The sequence below is a fragment of the Cricetulus griseus genome (genome assembly GCF_003668045.3).
Source record: "Cricetulus griseus strain 17A/GY chromosome 1 unlocalized genomic scaffold, alternate assembly CriGri-PICRH-1.0 chr1_1, whole genome shotgun sequence".
Taxonomy (NCBI): Eukaryota; Metazoa; Chordata; class Mammalia; order Rodentia; family Cricetidae; genus Cricetulus; species Cricetulus griseus.
Window position 1 is genome coordinate 70300085 of NW_023276807.1, and position 20793 is coordinate 70320877.

The following is a 20793-nucleotide window of genomic DNA, read 5'->3' on the forward strand; positions in this document are numbered from 1 at the left end:
AGACAATTCCTAGTCCAATAGTTCATCCATTTTCACATAGTATTCAGTGATGAAATTAAAGACTGAAGCCCTCAACCATCACTACCAGTAGAGAGCATGTGCTTGCTATTGGTGGTGACAATCAACTTCATTTTCATCATGATGAGGTTTAGACACACCCAGGACACAGCTCCAAGTCTGTGGGAAGGCATTTCCAGAGAGTGGTTTAACTGAGGAAGGAGATGCACTTTGAATGATTGTGTCGTCACCATGTGGGACAAAAAGCAACAAAGAAGGTGAACTAAACACCAGCCTTTCATTCTTCATGCTTCCCCACTGTCTATGCCATGTGACCAGAGTCTCAGGCCTCTGCTGTCCCAGTCAGTCAGCATTGCCACCACACCTTTCCCACCATGATGGACTATATCCTCTCAGCCCCTGAGCTAAGGCATCCCTTCTTCCCTTAGATTTCTTTTGCCAGGAATTTTGTCTAAGCAACAAGAAAAGTCACTAATGCAGTGGACTACAATGCCACCACCAACAAATGAAGATATGAACTATATATGACAGGTCTTCTGTAATGCAAACCCAAACTCTAAGACACAGGGGCATTGTGTCTCAACTCCAGGAACAGATTGTGGCCTCTAACACTGATGAAGAAGTTCAAAGACCTGCAACCAATGTGACACACACCACCATTATCAAAATCTCTTGGAAATGCATGGGATCCAGTTTTCAAGACTCCCATCACCACCAATCAAGGTTTGTGGGTGGGTAGGGTCATAGCTCATGCTTACATGGTCTTTCCCCATAGGCTGCAGATAAATGGGCATACTACAGTTGGCTCTCTCTCTAAGCCTTCAGTTGACCCTGTATCTGGAGTCTGGATTGGCCTCACAAGCCACCAGTTTACCTGTCTCTGCTTAAGCTCCCATCCTTGATAAACCCACTTGTGAGGCTGACACCAAAATCAACCTGTACATTAGACTGTGGCTGTTAGAGACAGGACTGCACATAACTCCATACTGGCCTCATATGTCTGGAGGACAGAATAATGGCCATTGAATTTATGTTATATGCATACAAACCTGTGGAAAAGGGTGGGAAGTTAAAGCACAGATTTGCCTGGCTGGAAGCAAGGCAGGGGCCACCGTGCAGTGCCTTTTGTGTGTCAGCAGACTGCTGACATGCTAAACAAGGCTCTCATGCCTCAGAGAGAATATGTTCTGTCAGAATCAAGGACATCCCCACCATGTATTCTGCCATTGTCACAGAGTGGGCATTGTAGAGAAAAAGAAGCAGGTCTAAGACTGCTGCAAATGAGGTTCATGGTTGCTATTTAAGTAACAACACATGTGTACATATGAGCTTTGATGAGGTCACAGGGGACCCAGATGCTTGCCAAATGTTCTCATTGCTTGTTTGGGGCATGTGGTCACCCACATGACTCTTGAATGCTTTTTCCTCTAATGGAAATGAAATGTTGTGAATTTTCTCTACTATCTGGGTAGGCACATTGGTAAGGTATTTGTAAATGTTTTTTCACTTAAATGCAATACAAATTTTGAAATCACTGCAGTGAACCAGGAGGAACACCCCTCTTTTCCTCGCAGTAAGGTTTGAAGTCAAACCCATGTTTGTTTATCCTAACAGTGAACCAGAGCAGGGTACTGTTAGTTTACGACTATGAGTGCGCATCTGTGTGTGCGCGTGCGCGCACGGGTTTGTGTACTGTGTCAGCAAGGAAGGGAGTGACAGAATATTCTCTGCCTCTCGCCTCATTTTGGAAAAAAAAAAACCAGTTGTTTGTTTACTGAAAATAATACAAATGTTCTTTCGGGCGTTGGTGGAGCACGCCTTTAATCCCAGCCCCCGGGAGGCAGAGGCAGGCAGATCTCTGTGAGTTTGAGGCCAGCCTGGTCTCTAGACCGACTGCCATGATAGGCTCTAAAGCTACACAGAGAAACTCTGTCTCGCAAAACCAAAATAAATAAATAAATAAATAAATAAATAAATAAATAAATAATTAAAAAGATAAAATAAATTTTGAAGTAGTTGTATATAGGATTCTCTTTTCATATTCCCCAACTGATAGATACTGAATTGTAGAATAGATACTTTCCTGTTTTATTCATATACATACAAATACACACACACACACACACACACACACACACACACTGGGAAGCTGGGTAGCTTCAGATGTTCCCATCTTTGCCTTCAGGTGCTAGAATTCCATATGCATGCCACTGAGTCTAGCTAGAGTCTTGTCTTTTTTTTTTTTATTAGTTTTAATTTAGTTACCCATGTCCTTGCCTACATATACACAAGTTTACTTACTCAATTGCTACAAATACTTCAGATTTTATATCAAACTCACTTAACCTACATGTGTATTTACCTTAAATTCATCTCAGCATTCTAACAATATTTATTTATTTTCCCCTTGTACCAATCAACTCAGTCTGTCAATGCAGTGCTTTTGCATGTTTCTTGGTGTCAAATGAAAGCCTCTTTCTTGACAGATATTATTTGAACATAAAATCTTGGGGTTCCTTATTTCCAGTGAAGTCTAAAATATCAGTGAACATTCAGGTTACAAGGAAAGAGTCATAAGAACCAGATGGTGTCAACCTCTTCTGGGGTATACCACTGGAAGAGGCCTAGGGGGTGTTTTACTGGGGGCAGATGACAAGACAGTCAGTCAAACAGGATTTGTGACTGTCAAGAACCAAAAAAGGACGGGGAAGCAGAAGATGGCCCTTTCTCCTACTCGTCTCATTCCCTCTGTACTTAATGCCTGTGATGTTTTAGAGACTTTGGAGATAAACAACAGTTGCGTGTTAATTATGCCTGCACAGGGTAAGCCTGACTGTGTGCAATAAACAAAAAAGTAATTCCAATGTACCAGGCATTTTTTCAACCACATTCTGAGTATCCACTCAACCAGTCCTCATGAGGCAGTGATGTAGAGACCACTGTTACTCTTGACTTGTAATAATTGAGGAAACTGAAGCATGAAGACTAAACAAGTGGACATGAGCACTCGGGAATGGAAGAGCAAGAGCAGATTCATCATGAAGTCCCTGTCACAGGGGCCAATTTCCATTCAGGAGGAGTCCTGCATTCCATTTAGTGGTCCATGTCATTTTAAAATGGACTTTTAGGTATTGCATGTGTCATGTGCTATGACTCCTGGCATCCTCTTTCCTTCTGGTTTCCAAGTTCATTTCTGCCTCTTTTTTTTAAGCCACTCTCCTTGCCCTACTGTGCCTGGTGAACCTCAACCCTTCCTATTAGACACATGTAGAGAAAGAGACAAGACAAAAACATGGATACAGAAAAGATGAGGAGGGTCACAGACTGTAGGAAAAATCCAGGTTTAAAGGTTGAAGGATGAGGGACAACATCTCTATCCTCTCCCTATTCCTTTCTTCTTTGATTGAGTTGGTGGCATTGGCTCATTGCTCGCTGACCCTGGCTCTATATCCTACATTACACCACATCACACATATATCATACATTACAGCAGATTCATGCACCAGGTTGGCCTCTTCTGGGATATCAGTGGGATGCTGACAACACAATGTTTACTTTCTCACCTCTGAGTGTCCAAGGAAATAGACAGTGCAGCAGAGACAGTCTACCTTGAATACTGCAACATGGAGAATCAGTCCAATTTCAAATATAAAGAAAAAGGAAGTATTAGTAGAAAATTTACAAACAGTTTCGGCATGGTGTTGACCATCTCTAAACCCAGCTTGGAAGGCAAAGGCAGGAGGATCTCTGTGAGTTTGAGGCCAGCCTTGTCTACATAGAGAGTTCCAGGCTGGCCAGTGCTTACATAATGAGATCCTGTCTCAAGAAACAACAAAAAGACCCAGAGATAAGAAGTAAAAGTTGATTAAGAAAAGCAACATATATTCTTATGTATGGAATTTCAGAGGAATAGGATTTGACTCTTAACTATTATCTCCATGGTGATAATTTTAATAGACATTTTTCAGAATATTACCATGAACATTAACACTTATGTCTAAGCTGTTTGTATTAGAGGAACTCCTTCCACACCTCCCTGAAAGCCATGGATACATATCTTCAAACCCTGCTTGCAGGTGTTAATTAAGTGTTCCAAAGTAGAATAACTGTGATGGCTGTGAAGAAAAACCCTCTGAATTAAAATCTCATGTGAACCTGATGGGAGATATTTTGGAAGTGTTACATTTATGACCTGGTTCACTTGCATGAAGTTCAAGATTTATGATTGCAGAAGAAAGAAAACTAGACTGTTGACAGGAAAAAAAGTCATGGGGTAAGCTTCTAGAACAAATAAAATGTTTTGTGTTTTTATCTGAGGGTGAGAACATGCCTGAATATACAAGACTGAGATTTGTTAAATTGTGTTGTCATATTTGTGCATCTTATTCAATACCATGTACATTACTTTTTCGGTATATGTGGGGGGTGCACATGTGTATAAGCCAAAGGTTGTCAAGGCTCTTCCCCAATTGCTCTTCACCTTAGTTTTTGAGACAGGGTCTCTCACTGAATGTGGCCAGATTTTGCTACCTTAACATCAGCTAGAGTCATTTGAGAAGTGGAACCTTAATTGAGAAAATGTCCGCATGAGATTGGCAAGCCTATTTGACATTTTCTTGATTCTTGGTTAATAGGGGAGGGCCCAGCCTGCTGTGGGTGTGGCCAGACCTGGACAGGTGGCCCTGAGTTGTGTAAGAATGCAGGCTGAGTGAACAATGAAGGGTATGCCAGTAAACTACACCACTATGTAGCCTCTTCTTCAGTTCCTACCTCCAGGTTCCTATTTTGAGTTCCTACCCTGATATCCCTCGGTGATGAGCATGACCTGAGAGTTGTAAGATGAAATAAACTCTTTCCTCCCCAAGCTGCTTTTGGTCATGGTATTTTACCAGAGCAATAGGAATTCAAACCATGGTAGCCTGTTCACTGAGTTTTGAAGAAGTTCAGAAGGGATGAGACCTCCCACTGGCTCGGAATCTAAGAGGAAGAGACTGGGAGACAGCAGGTTGTTCTTTAGCTATGAAGAGTCTAGACACCACACATTACAGAATAAAGGGTGAGTAGCAGGGACTCAGAAGCATTGCCCTCAGGTCTCCATAGGATATCCATCTGCCACTGTAATGAATACACACAGTCGCCTGCTGCATCTGAAATTGTGAGATGTTTTGGAAACATTTTCATGTTTTCCTTTTATGTTCCTTTAAGAACTTGTACCATAAGGCAGAATGCTGTGCACCGAGTTACAACCACAGCACAGCACAGCACAACTTAGAGCCACCTCTGTCAGTGGCTTTTGGTGGCTCAAGGAGGATGCTCAGGCATTAACAAGAAAACAGCAAGCCTATAGTCATTCAAATGTCTCCTTCCATCCCTGGGGTCTGGGGAGACCTTGCTGAAATCATCAACTCACCTGAATCTGAAGGACGTGCAGAAGGAAAGAGGCAATTAGCAAGAGAGAGAAAGAGAGATGTGGTCCACAGGTCAGCATCATTGGTGCAACCGTCTCTTGAGCCAGGCCTAGCACTCTGAGATCTTATAGGTCTTCTATACCTGTGACCTTGGGAATCTAATGCTCTAGAAAACTAAAAGGTTGATGAAAGGTTCATTCGAACTGCCTTGAGAGGAAAGGGAAGGAACAGGGTTGTTGAGAAAAGGAGTGGAGGGGGTGAAGTCATACATGACATGGAAAGACTACTTGGGGTTTGTGGGCACAGGAGGGGAGGAGATAGAGTAGAAAGACAATAGGAACATCCTTTGTAAGATAATTAAAATAAATTTCAACAAAATAAAAGAGGAGGGAGGGAGAGAGCAAGAAAGAAAGGGAGAGAGGGGAGAGAGTGGTAAGCCATGTGCAGGCACTAAACACTAGAATAAAATTAACTACATGTTAAGCAGATTCCTACCACTCTAGTGTGAGCATTGAAATGGAAGAATGGGAATGCTCATAGGAGGCAGAAAGCCCACACTGGCGATGTGCAGGGAGCATCGACGTTCTGAGTTCCAATGACGAGGTGAAACAGTGTCAGTGAATGGATGGAGGTGTACAGACTGCAGGATTTGGCAGTGCTACTCCTGAGAAACGTGAACAGAGACACAGGAAGAGAAGCTGCCACAGCATCACTGGGAAACACCTCCATTTTTCTTCAGTGGAATGCTTCAATTCTCAGGACAGTTGATGGGCATTTTGAATCAACATTTCAATGACACTAGTGCTATGAATGTGGTGACAGATACTCAAGCTGAGGGTGGGAGAGTGTGGCAGCAAAAATCAATAACCCAGTCCCCAAAGTGGAGATCATACAGGACTACCAACCAGAATACATGACAAAGACCAAGACAGAGAGGGAGGAAGGGGCTTTCCTACTTCTCAATGAACTCCAGCTATTCACAGGGCCAACATGCCCTGTTGGCTACTGTAATTTTAGTTTCTGAATTTGCTCTCCAAGAATCTATGCAAACAGACAGTCATCTTTAAACCTTCACTTCCTAGCACATGATGACTGCTTAATCAGTAAGTTTATAAAATGACCCATCACAGATATACTTTATGTAGAAGTACACAATTAAAATCCAAGACAGTGGCAGTTCTGTTAACAAGTTCACTCTACACAACACTTTTCCCTTCTTTCATCTCTTTTCCCCACATGCCAATGGACATAATGAAAGTAGTAAACAGACCTTAACATCTCCCCTCCTTCTGCGTGTTGCCTTGCTTGAGTTCTTAATGAATCCTGAAATCTTTCTCAAGGCAGAAAGGAATTCATTCACTATCACAAAGTGGAGTCATGAAGTAGTAACCTCACCACATCATCCTGGACAGATAACATCCCAGGGGAAAGACAGCAAGGGAGGTGCCCTGGGCCTGATCCCACATCACCAATGGCCAAGAGAGGTCAATGGGACAATAAAGACAGTTCCTCCTGCTTCCTCAGTAACCAAGCATACAGCATGGAACTTTGGTCGGAATGTCTGGGACAGACTTGGTTGCATTGAGCTCAGAAAACACATGCTGTTCCGAGTGATTACATACTGGTTTTTTCACTTGAACATAAAACATAGGGAATAAACAGCCATTGTTTTCAATACTGATTATATCTACAGCTTTCCATGGAAAGTAAAAATCAAGTGGCTCCTGCAGGACTGCTGCATGCAAAGCAGCTTCTAAAGCTGACTTAGGGAAGACGACCAAAAATGCACCTGTTGCTGGTCATAGTGGGGCACACCTAACATCCCGGTGCTTGGGAGATAGAGGCAGGTGGTCAGCATAGTCAGCTGCAGGCCAGCCAGGGCTACACAGTGAGATCCTGGCTCCAGCATTTTTTTTAAGTGCATATGTTGCATCCTCAGGTAACCAACGTCCTGGAGGGAGGAGAGCAGTCATGTAAACCATCAGCACATTCAAAAACATGGAACAAGAAGACTGAGTGATTAATTATATACAGAAATCCAAAGGATGTCTTGAAACTAAGCAAGGAGAACCAAGGAAGCATTTTTCCTCGTAGAATAAGACAACCAAGACAAATGTGCATGTGTTCTGCATTGCAGTAGGTTGTCCAGGCTGGAGACATAGAGCTGTGGATAAGGCTGTAAAAACGACACCCGGAACATGCTGTTGCTGCTGCTGCTGCTGCTGCTGGAGGTGCTGGCATCCTCCCATTTCCTTCTCTGTCTTTCGATTCCCAAGCTTTGGTCATATGATTGATAGGAATCCTACCCTGTGCGACTACCTGCCTTTGACTTTTTCACACAATGTTTCCATGTTTCATCCACTTTGTGGCTGAAATCAGTGTGAATTGTCTTTAAAGTAAGTGACATGTAATTTTGTTGATATGATACATTTTCCTGTTTTCTTTTAATGGGTAAGCACTGACACTGCTTCAATAGTCTTGGCTTTTATCATTTATCTCTTTTGCTACCATGAATAATCAATGCCATCTGAATGTTATTATATGGGTCTCTATGGACACATCCTTTATTCTGTCACCTGTTACCCCAGGAGAGGACATTTGGGGTCCTACAACAACTCTATATTTAACATGTTGCCGAGCTGACAAACTGATTTCCAAAGTGAATGTAACACTTTGCCATGATCCCACTGGTTCTGGGGCAACAACCTCTTCATCTCAACAGTGTCTGCTGTTCTCTAATTAATTTCTTTGTCTCTAGGCTATGGCAGACATGGAATTACTCTCATTCTTTTTATTAGCATTTCCTTAATTATTAAGATTTCTAAGTTTTGATGTGCTTCTCTTCATTTAGTCTATAGATACATGTTTGCCCAGGTTCTCCAGCCTTCATAAGGGTCTGTCTTCTTTTTATAAGAACACTTTATCCCCAGAAATGCTTGTGCTTTGTGGTCTCAATGGTGTCTCATGGGAAACTTAACAGGGGCAGGTTATGACGTAGTTAGATGAATCAGTGTTCATTTCTGCCACTGCTGTTGGTATCACATACAAAATCTTCACTAATTCCAGATCACAGATTTACTCCTCCACATTTTACGACATTGTGTCTCTCCCACTACTTAGTTACATGATACCTTTGCAGCAGCGTTTGTGTGTGGTGTGAGGCTGCAATCCTGCGCACATGGGTCTCCTGCTTTCCCGGCAGTTTGTTGAAAAGATTCTTTTCCCATTGAATGGTGTCGGAAACTTTCATCCACAGTTGATTGACCATAACTAAAGGGTTATTCTAGAAGCTCCCGTCATCTCCATCAATTTGTGTATCTAGTCTAGTCTGAGGCTGGTGCCTCACTGTCTTGACTTACTGTGGCTTTGTAGCAGTCTTGCAATTGTGACATGTTGTTCCTTTTTTTCCCCCCTCTCTTATTTTTCTAATGGCCTTGCCTAGACTGGGCACTTTATCATTTTACATATTAATCTTAGGGTTAAATCATCTCATCAATTTCTACAAAAAAAAAATCCCACAGCAACCTTAATAGAGATTGCATTTATTCTGTGGATCATTCAGGGACCATCCCGGAGCCGCCTCCCCACCCCCCCCCCACCGCATGTAACATGAAGCCATGCTATTTTTAAATTTAAGACTTCTTTAATTTCTTCAATACTATTTTGTTGTTTTGAATATACAAAATGTTCACTTTATTCATTGAACACTTCTCTAAGTAGTTTACTGTATCTTTTGCTATTTGAAAATGCAGTGGTTCCTTAAATTGAATTTTGATTGGTCAATGCTGGCAATAGAAATGTGGCTTCTGTCATTGGTCATATATCCTGTAAGGCTAGATGACTCACTTTTAGTTGATGTGTGTGTGCATGTGTACCTTACACTATGTGTGTGAGATCATGCTATTTGAGAATAGATCTCTTCCTTTTCATACCTTCTAATCTGTCTCCCCTTTATTTTGTTTTCTTACCAAAGTGCCCTTGCTAAAAGTGCAAGAAATCAGTGAGTTGCCATGGCGAGGACAGTCTGGTCAGATTTCTGGTCATAGAAAAGAAGATTAACCAGGTGAAAGTGCCATGTTCTCTATTTTTAATCATTTTTTTCATAAAAATGCATTGGATCTTGTCATGTTTTGCTATTCTATGAGAGCGACAGAAAGCCCTTTGTGTCTTATTGCATTAATACAGACTACTGAATTAATTGATTGTCATGGGTTGAACCAATTTTACAGTCTAGGATAAATCTTGTGAACAGACCTTTTAAAATTTCTCCACATTTGATTTTACCAGCACATTATTTAATGCTTTTCTTTTCCTTTACTTCTGTCAGCTTCCTGCATGCCTTCCCCTGGTTGGAGTTTCGGTAACACTGAGGCTTGGAGGGCTGTAGTGCCCGCTCTCCAACTGCAATGAACTATACTAAAGGTTTTGTTTTTCATATTCAACTGACAGAAACAAAACTCAGGGCACAGAAACCAGTTGGGTGTCAAGAATGGAAGACGGGGAGGAAGTCAGGGTGAGTTTCAGAATGTGTCAAACATATTGAGAAATGAGCACACATTGAGAAGAAATCGCTCATTTGCATACATCCAATGCCTGCTCTGGGAGAATGTCACATCCAGAAAGATTATGTAGATTTCCACAGTCACACAAATGTGCCCTACTATCTTCAGTAAGAGCTAAAAACAATTTTTTTAATGAATCTGATTAAACTTTCCAAATGTTGATTCAGGCGTCTGGATTGCTTCCTTGACCTATACATGTATTCTTGACAAATCATACCTGTCCAGGCTATCGGCATTATTTCACAACTGCAGCATTGTCAAGCAGCTTCACAGCCTTCCAAGGCAATGTGCTGTTTTTCTGTTTCAAAGTCACTATGTTAGAATAACCCCCTCTCTTTATCCTGCCTTTCTCTGCAAGCTGTACTCTGGCACAGCCCAGGAGTACATACAAGAACCAGCCCTTCTCAGTCCCTTTGACCACTAGGCAGGTCAAGCTTAGTGACAAGGGGGCAGGAATATTCATCGGGTGCCAGTCTTCACCCTTGTGAATGTCCAGGATGAAAAAAAAAGGGTGTTGCTGTATGTATAAAGTGGAGTGACCCTTTAGCTCCTAACTTGCTCTCTCCTCCTCATATATGATCTGACACCAGAGGCTCAGGAGTCCTTCCTCTCAGCATCCCTATGTAGTTCAGGGACCATCTGGGCACCTGCCACTTCATCCCCTGCTTATCGTCAGCTTGGATATCTTCTGGGACCTTCATTTTGGTAATGTGCCTTTCTGACATATATTAATTCAGTACAGAATTTGGTACATGTTCAATGTTAAGTCAATAAAATATCCCTGAGGTAGTACTTTTGAATGAAGGTATTCTGTAGAAACTGCCAAGCATAGCTAGTCAGATCTACACTAAGCACACTGTTCCTGGTGACTGTTATCTTTGCTTCCCAGGGTTAGCTTCAGCAGAATCATGCTTTAAGTTGACAAGACTTGTGAAGGGTGCCAACACCTTGCCCTTTGTCTTCCTTTATGTCATGAGGGTCCATCCTACCCCAGGCATTCACTCACTCACTGGGCATGCCCATGATGGGAATATGAAGAACAGTGGTCCTAATGTGTGTGAAGGGTCAGGGAGAATCAGCTGAGTGAGCAGCCAGGACAACATCTTGGTCATGTCCTATCAAGAAAGAGTCCAGTAGACTGATGCCTATGAGAACACAGTTGTGACAAAGGAAAGATCTCTGTGTGAGTACTCTACCCTCTTCGGTGCAATCTGCCTGCACATGAGTCTAGAATGTACGAAAGTGAATGTGGCAGAGTTATTTCTGTGTCATGTTCTTGGCTCTTTTCAGCAATGAACATGCCTCACCCCATGGTTTGATGCTGTGGTTTTAAACCCGACGCTTCTGTTTGCAGTTTGAGGATGGCTGTACACTTGCTTACCTGTTTACCCTAAGCATCAGCATGTCTGAAACCAAGCTTCCCATTGTGTGGGAAGGAAGCCGTACATTGGGAAAGTGTGAGGCTTTGTGGAGGATGGAGGAGCAGACGGGACATTTGGGCCCCACAACACAGCAGATGTGGTGTATCTTCTGTGCAGTTCCTAATTACTAACTGTATTCCTGGACAAGCCCCAACTTTATTTATTCTGGTTTTATGCTCTTCAAATGGCCTTAGAAAAAAAGCAAAACATCTCCTCACATGTGAATCTCTATGGACTGTAGTAGTCAGATTTTACTAGGTTCTTGAGATGGCAGATGGTAAAACATGAAGTCTTTCTGACTTTAAATTGAACCAAATCCAATGCTGGCTACATGTCAGTTTCTGGTAGTTCTAAATCCATTCCTGTCTCATTTCCTTTGGAGTGACTTCCCTTCAGAACTTTGCTAAATGATTAATTTGATTCACTGAGTAGGGGGTGTTCTAAATCCTTTCTTGCCTCCTTCTTGTGACAGAACAAGGCTGGAACAATAGACAAAGTACTGTCCTCTGTACATAGTGGAAGTTACACACAGGAAGGGCCTCTGTTTCACGCTGCCATGGGCACTTTAGTGTAGAGTGCTCAATCTTGACATGACACTTCTTCCAGATGCAGACAAGACATGTGCCATTATTTCCAATGTGATGTATGTAATATGTAATGGATATCATTAATATTTAAAGCTCATCTAAGAATCCATCTCTTAACTTACTATGGCTTGTGTGTGCATGGAGGACCTCACTGTCTCCTGTCATCCCTTCCATTGAAGTGCTCAACTTAATTTTTTATGGATATGTCTGGAAATTAACTTCCAGAAGACTTTCCTTTATCTGGGGAAGAAAGAGCATTGTAATTAAGGAGGCTGTGGCGACACAAAAACAAAACAATACAAAGCTTGTTCTTACTGTTTTTCTAGCATCCCATTGTTTTATCATTGGTTCTGTTTGCCTTCCTCTATTCTGCCTCAAGGTCACCTCTTCCTTGTCAAGACAGCTCTGGGCCTTTTGCTTATCAGAGCCTCTGCTGGTCCTGACAGCTCAGAGCAAGAGCCAAGCAAATAGAAAGCCTGGATTTACTGTGAGCTGCAAAGCAGTGTGGCTGAGGCTTGGCTGCTGACACAGCTTCCATGCACAGTGCCATGTCACCACCTCCCTGCAACTGGGAAGGGCACCTTGGAAGACCCTGATCTCTCTGTGTGACCAAGAGCTACCCCTCTACCTCATTGTCCTTTTTGCCACATGAACAACAGCTGGGAGATTACAAGACCTACAGAAACCACCCTTCACCACCTAATGTTCAAGACCCCAGAGAGCTTGGAGTGCAGACAAGTAAAGAACTCTAATGCAGTGTAATTATTTAAGGGTGGCCGAGAGAGGAAGAGGCCTGTGGTGGTTAATACTCTCAACTTGACAGTATCTAAAGTCATGGTGGAAACAAAACTCTGGGCAGGGGTTTCCAGATTGGATTAAGTGATACATAAGCCCCGCCTTAAATGTGGGTGGCACCATCCCGATGAACTGAGGTCCCTGAGTGACTAAAAAGAGAGAAGCCACCTGAACAATGCCATTCATCACTGTGTCCATGCTTGGACATAACCTGTCACACTCCCAATGCTATTCCTTCACAGCCAGCATGGACAGTATCCTAAAATCATAACTCTAAGTAGCCCTTCTTCCTTAGTGTGCTTTTGTCATAACAATAAGAGATAACTAGCACATGGCTGCAGCTGGAGGACTTTGATGAAGTTGGTTCATTAGTATTAGGCCCCATCTTACACCGCTCAAGGTTAGCACAGGCAGGAAACGCCCATGCCAGTGGCTAGACATTTGTGAAATCCTTCCGAGTGGATGTTCTTTTCATCCCTCTGAATTAGGTTCCTGTCCTATCCTCATCTTACCTATAAAAAAAGCACTACCCAGAATTTGTCCCAGAGACACCAGAGAGCATGCCTCAACACAAGCTTCCACTATGTGTCACAGTGACCACGTGTCACAGGGACCACATATCCGGTCTTTACACACAGAACTTCATACTTCTCCACTACAGCTCATGACCTTGTGTTTACTTAAAATGTATAGGAGTCGTCTAACTGTGGATGCTTCCCCCTCTCTGGTCTGTTCTGCTTAAGCATGGAGGGCAGCTTCCTGATACTGTTGCACCAATGAGCAAGGAGGCCCTTCTTGGCAAGCCTAGCTGCCGACCGGCTTTTCCCCTAGATGACCTGGTAGATCCAGAAAAAGATTTGCAGTAAGGTTAGTTTAAGATTTCCTACAAATAGAAAGGAAAGTGAACACCATGAGTACATATAAGATGCATATGTAGCGTGATGTGACATCCTACTTTTTTAAAAACTTAAGTTGGGGGAGGTATTTCCCATCCTGGCAAGAACAGCCCAGTTTTGGCTAGGGCTGTGCCCACTTTAAGTCGTCTGATCTCCCTCTAGTGTTCACAGCTCAAAATTACACCAGCTCGCTGTACTGCATTTGCTCTTCTGAACTGGTTCTTCTTCCTTCAGGGCTCTGATCCACTAAGCACCCCCTGCCTTGAGCCCCATGATAGGCTAGCACACCTGACTATGGGCAAATAAGATATGGTTCTTGCCTCCGAGGACTTGGGTCTCTGCTGAACAGCTCAGAGACCTCCTTGCTCTGTCAACCCAGACATGTTCAGCATCTCTGCTTCCTTGCAGCCCAGTCCTCTCCCTGAGCACAGGGTTCTTATTCAGGGAAAGGCTCACCCAGCTGCTTTTGTTGAGAATCCCAGCAATGGCCAGTAGGGCAGGAGGAAAGCACCCATGGGTGGACATGAGAGGAAGAGGAAGGCTCCTTCCTGGTCACTGTTCCATGGCAGGTGGCTGTATTGTCTGGCTATCGAGAGGTGTTTAACTTGCTTTATTTATGGGGAGCAAAGCGGCAAGGAAAACAGATGGCAACAAGTTACGGGGATCAAAAACCTCACGCCTGGCCGACCGACCCAGGAACTAGGGAGTGAGTCTCTGCCCTTACCCAACTCCCGCACAAAATATCACTCACCCCTACCACCTCCCCCACCCCCCACCCACCCTGCCTCAGGCAGGGAGGAGCTCCCTGCTCCCTGAATCTGGTAGCACCCCACTCTTCCATCCCTTTCCGCCGACCGACCCAGGAACTAGTGAGGAGACTACCATGAGAGTCAAGACCATCCAGAGTTGTGGACATTGAATTCCTGGCCCCCACACACCAATTGGTCACAAGAGGAGATAGAGAGACCCCACCTGCACCCACTAAAAGAAGATATGGGAAGAAGACAGAATAAGATTTCACTCAACAACAGAAAGACCAATATGACACCCCCAGAATCTAGGGACTCCACTCCAGCAAGATCTGAAAAGCCCAACACAGAGCATGAAGATGAGATGAACCTCAAAAATTATCTCAGCAAGATGATAGAGACCTATAAAAAGGAAACAAGAAAATCCCTTAAAGAAATAGAAGAAAAAGCAAACAAAAAATTACATGAAATGGAGGAAAAGACAAACCAAAAAAATTCAAGAAATAAACAAATCTCTTAAAAAATCTAAAGAAACCCAAGAAAAAATCCAAACAAGTGAAGAAAGTTCTTGAAACAGTTCAAAGCATGAAAGCTGAAATAGACACAATAAAGAAAACACAGAATGAGGTGATGCTGGAAATGGAAAGGCTGGATAAACGATCAGGAACTAAAGATGTGAGTATAACCAATAGAATTCAAGAGATGGAAGAGAGAATCTCAGCTATTGAAGACTCGCTAGATGATATACATTCATCAACCAAAGAAAACCTCAAGTCCAACAAATCCCTAACACAAAATATCCAGGAAATATGGGACACTGTAAAAAGACCAAACCTAAGAATAATAGGTGTAGAAGAAGGTGAAGAAACACTGCTCAAAGGTACAGAAAACATATTCAACAAAATGATAGAAGAAAACTTCCCCAACCTATGGAAGGATATGCCTATGAAAGTACAAGAAGCTTACAGGACACCAAACAGACTGGACCACAAAAAGAAGTCCCCCCTGACACATAATGATCAAAATCTACAGAATAAAGAGAAAATATTAAGAGCAGCAAAGGAAAAAGGCCAAGTAACATATAAAGGCAAACCAAACAGAATCACATCCGACTTCTCAATGGAAACTCTGAAAGCCAGAAGGTCTTGGATAGATACCCTACAAGCACTAAGGGATCATGGATGTCAACCCAGGCTACTCTATCCAACAAAACTTTCAATCACTATAGATGGAGAAAACAAGATATTCCATGACAAAAACAGATTTAAACTATACATATACACCAATCCAGCAATACAGAAGGTTCTGGAAGGAAAACTCCAACCCAAGGAACATAACTAAACTCACAAAAACACAGGTAATAGATAATCTAATTTTAGCAAACACAAAAAGAAACAGGAGGGCAAAATCCACACACAATGACACCACCAACAATAAATACAAAACAAACAAGAACCAACAAACAATGGACATTAATATCCCTAAATGTCAATGGTCTTAACTTACCCATAAAAAGATACAGGCTAACAGAATGGATACGAAGACAGAATCCATCCTTCTGCTGTAACAAGAAACACACCTCAATTTCAAAGACAGGCGATACCTCAGAGTAAAAGGATGGGAAAAAATTTTCCAATCAAATGGGCCCAGGAAACAACCTGGTGTAGCAATCCTAATATCTAACAAATTAGACTTTAAACTAAAGTCAATCAAAAGAGATGAAGAAGGGCATTTCATACTCATCACAGGAAAAGTCCATCAAGATGAAGTTTCAATCCTGAACATCTATGCCCCAAATACAAAGGCACCCACATTTGTAAAAGAAATATTACTAAAGCTCAAACCACACATAAAACCACACACACTTATAGTAGGAAACTTCAACACCCCCCTTACACCACTAGACAGGACCACCAGACAGAAACTTAACAAAGAAACAAAGGATCTGACAGAAGTTATGACCCAACATAACCCAACAGCAATACAAATGGCAGAAAACCTACATACTCATGGAAAATGAATAACACCCAGTTGCACCATTCCTGGGTTGAGGAAGAAATAAAAAAAGAAATTAAAGACTTCCTAGAATTTAATGAGAATGTAGACACAACATACCCAAACTTATGGGACACTCTGAAAGCAGTGCTAAGAGGGAAGTTCATAGCACTAAGTGCCCGCATGAAGAAACTGGAGGAAAGTCACATTAGAGAATTGACAGAACAACTGAAAGCTTTAGAACAAAAAGAAGCAAACACACCAAAGAGGAGTAGACAACAGGAAATAATCAACCTGAGAGCTGAAATCAACAAAATAGAAACTAGGAAAACAGTACAAAGAATCAATGAAACAAAGAGATGGTTCTTTGAAAAGATCAATAAGATAGACAAACCTCTAGCCAAACTAACCAAAAGGCAGAGAGAGAGTGTGCTAATTAACAATATCAAAAATGAAAAGGGGGATATAACAACGGACACTGAGGAAATCCAGAGAATCTTCAGGTCATACTTTAAAAACCTTCAGGTCACACTCCACAAAACTGGAAAATCTAAAGGAAATGGACAGCTTTCTGGATAAATATCACTTACCAAAATTAAATCAAGATCAGATAAACAGTTTAAATCGACCTATAACCCCTAATGAAATAGAAGGAGTCATCAAAAGCCTCCCAGCTAAAAAAAGCCCAGGGTCAGATGGCTTCACTGCAGAATTCTACCAGAAATTCAAACAAGAGCTAATTTCAGTACTCCTCAAACTGTTCCGCACAATAGAAGCAGATGGGATATTGCCAAACTCTTTCTATGAGGCTACAATCACTTTGATACCCAAGCCACACAAAGATATGACTAAGAAAGAGAACTACAGACCAATATCCTTCATGAACATCGATGCTAAAATACTCAATAAAATATTGGTGAACCGAATCCAAGAACATATCAGATCTGAAAAAGTAAAACTACATGATCATCTCATTAGACACTGAAAAAGCCTTTGACAAAATCCAACATCCCTTCATGATAAAGATCTTGGAGAGAACAGGAATAACAGGAACATATCTAAACATGATAAACGCAATATACACCAAACCAATAGCCAACATCAAACTAAATGGAGAGAAACTCAAAGCGTTTCCTCTAAAATCAGGAACAAGACAAGGCTGTCCACTCTCTCCATATCTTTTCAATATTGTACTTGACGTTCTGGCTAGAGCAATAAGATAAGAAAAGGGGATCAAAGGGATACAAATTGGAAAGGATGAAGTCAAACTTTCACTATTTGCAGACAACATGATAGTCTACATTAGTGACCCGAAAAACTCTACCAGGGAACTCCTACGGCTGATAAACACCTTCAGCAAGATAGCAGGATACAAAGTTAACTCAAAAAAATCAGTAGCCCTACTATATACAGATGATAAATCCAATGAGAAAGAAATCAGGGAAACATCACCTGGTGGGATGTGAACTTGTAAGACCACTCTGGAAATCAGTATGGCAGTTGCTCAGAAAAATGGGAATCAGTCTACCTCAAGATCCAGCCATTCTTCTCTTGGGTATATACACAGTATATACATGTTCATACAACAAGGACAATGTTCAACCATGTTCATAGCAGCATTGTTTGTAATAGCCAGAACCTGGAAGCAACCTAGATGCCCCTCAACTGAAGAATGGATTGAGAAAATGTGGTACATTTATACAATGGAGTACTACTCAGCAGAAAAAAGCAATGGAATCTTGAAATTCGCAGGCAAATGGATGGAACTAGAAGAAACCATCCTGAGTGAGGTAACCCAGTCACAAAAAGACAAACATGGTATGTACTCACTCATATATGAATTTTAGACATAGAGCAAAGGATTACCAGCCTATAATCCTCTTCACCAAAGAAACTAGGAAACATGAAGGACTCTAAGGGATAAATGGTCCCCAGGAATGGAAGTGGTATGAACTCCTGAACTAATTGGGAGCATGAGGGTAGGGGGGAGGGAGCTGCTACAATAAGAGCAAGAGAAGAAGAGTAGAGGAGAGGAAATGGAGGGGCAGAAATATTGAGTTGGGGGAAGAACAGAGGAGAGAGAGCATGATGAGAGATACCATATCAGAGGGAGCCACTATAGGTCTGAGAAGAGATCTGGAACCAGGGAGATCTCCAGAGACCTACAAGGATGACATGATCTGACAATCCAGGCAATGGTAGAGAGGATAACCTAAAAGCCCTTCCCCTAAAATGAGATTGATGACTTCTCTTTATGCCATCCTAGAGCCCTCATCCAGTGGCTGATGGAAGCAGAGACAGACATCCACAGATATACACCGAGCTGAAATCTGGAATTTAGTTGAAGAGAGGGAGGAATGAAGAGCGAAGGGGTCTGTACCAGGTTGGAGAAACCCACAGGAACAGATGGCCTGAACAAGAGAGAGCACATCGACCCCAGATGCTGTCGGGGAGGCCAGTATAAGACTGATCCAGACCCCTGAACATGGATGTCAATAAGGAGGCCTCTGCACTCCAGGGAGCCTCTGGTGGTGGATTAGTATTTTTCCCTGGTGCAAGAAGGGACTTTGAGAGCCCATCCCACGTGAAGGGTTACACTCTGGCCCTGGACACATGGGGAAGGACCCAGAACCAGCACAGGAAGATTTGGTGGACTTTGCAGAGCCCCCGTTGAGAGCCCTACCCCTCCTGGGGAGTGGTGGGTAGATGGGGTGGGGGGTAGGCTGGGGATGGGGGAGGAGGGATGGGGATGAGGGAAGGCAGAGGGAGAAGGGACTTACATGTGAAACAAGCCTGTTCCCTAACTAGAACTAATTAATAAATAAATTTTAAAAAAAAAACCTCACCCCTTTAGTGCTCTCTAGAGAAAAAGAATTACACAAGCCGGGTGGTGGTGGTGCATGCCTTTAATCCCAGCACTTGGGAGGAGAGGCAGGTTGATTTCTGTGAGTTAGAGACCAGCCTGGAACTAGTTCCAGGACAGGCTCCAAAGCTACAAATAATCCCTGCTCAAAAAAAAAAAAAAAATGAATTGCACTTATACTAGTTGGAGCACAAGAATATACACCAAAAACACTTTGTTTACAGAGTGGGATCAGAGACTACCAGTGTCATTCTCAAGCATACACTGAAGCTGGAAGCCCTGTGAAGATGCCTGTGAGGATCAGGGTAGGGTGATCACAAAGGGGAGAAGGAAAGGTGTGGTTTAACTTTAGAGGTGGGAGAGAACACTCAGGACTGCCAGGATGGGGTGTGTTTGATGGATGTGTTGGCGAGGGAGAGCATGAGGCAAATTATTCACAGATGCACCCTGGAAACACCTCACCAGCTGGGTGGGAGTAAACAGTGGGAGGTTAGAAATCGACTCCAGTGGGAGGTGTTAATGCTCACTCACAGGCCTATGAGCCATTCAGTAAATACAGGGTTGTGTGTGAACAGTGCTGCAAAGGCTTTTCCATCTAAAACAGGAACAGGGGCCCTCTAAAACAACCCCAGAATCTATAGCCAGCATTCCCAGAAATCTGCAAAACTGAAAGCAATAATTATCCATCACCAGATCCCTGAGGTCAGCAGGGAAGAGATCCCACTGGCTGATATTCAGACTGCCTGTTTAAATGATGGCCCCTAGCCCTTCTGAGATTTCAGGAGGGAGTGCATTCATAGAGATGTCCTTGGGGAGAGGCAGATGAGGAAGGCAAGACCTGAACTCACGGAGCAGTCAGTGGTTAAACCCACTGGGGCACAGAGGCATTGATGAGCAGCTGTGGCTGTCATTGTGTTACTAACCTGAGGCCATGGCGTCCAGCCCCCACAAAGTTTCAGAAGCACAACTCAGGAACATAATGATTTTCCTTTCCAAACAACACTACCAGTATAAAATCAGAGATCAGCCCTCATCACTATCAGATATTGAAATCAGAGGGAGATTTTGCTGTTGGTAACAAGCAGATTATTTTTAAATAGACAAAGGTTAATTTCTGGGACAATTCCTTGAAAATGAAGGCATTATATTCTTGATATTCATGGCTATAGTTAGCTTCCAAAAGTAATTCTTACAGAGGAGTCCCTATTAAGACCAAGATCCAGTCTCAAAAGGCAAGAGAAGCAAATGCCTGTGGTGAAGCACACAGAGCCTCTGCTGGAGACCAGAACTCATTACTATGACCTGACCAGACATGGATTGTTCATTGTAGTGCAGTCTACTGGCAGCTGCTGGAAAGGAGACATGTTTGCATTACCAAAACTGTGTCACCCTGTGGGAGTTGTTCTATATCCCTCCCTCTATTTCAATGTCAACCAATCCACTTACCCACCTGGCTGTCATTCAATACATCCCTCCACATGGATGTCAACCAACCCACC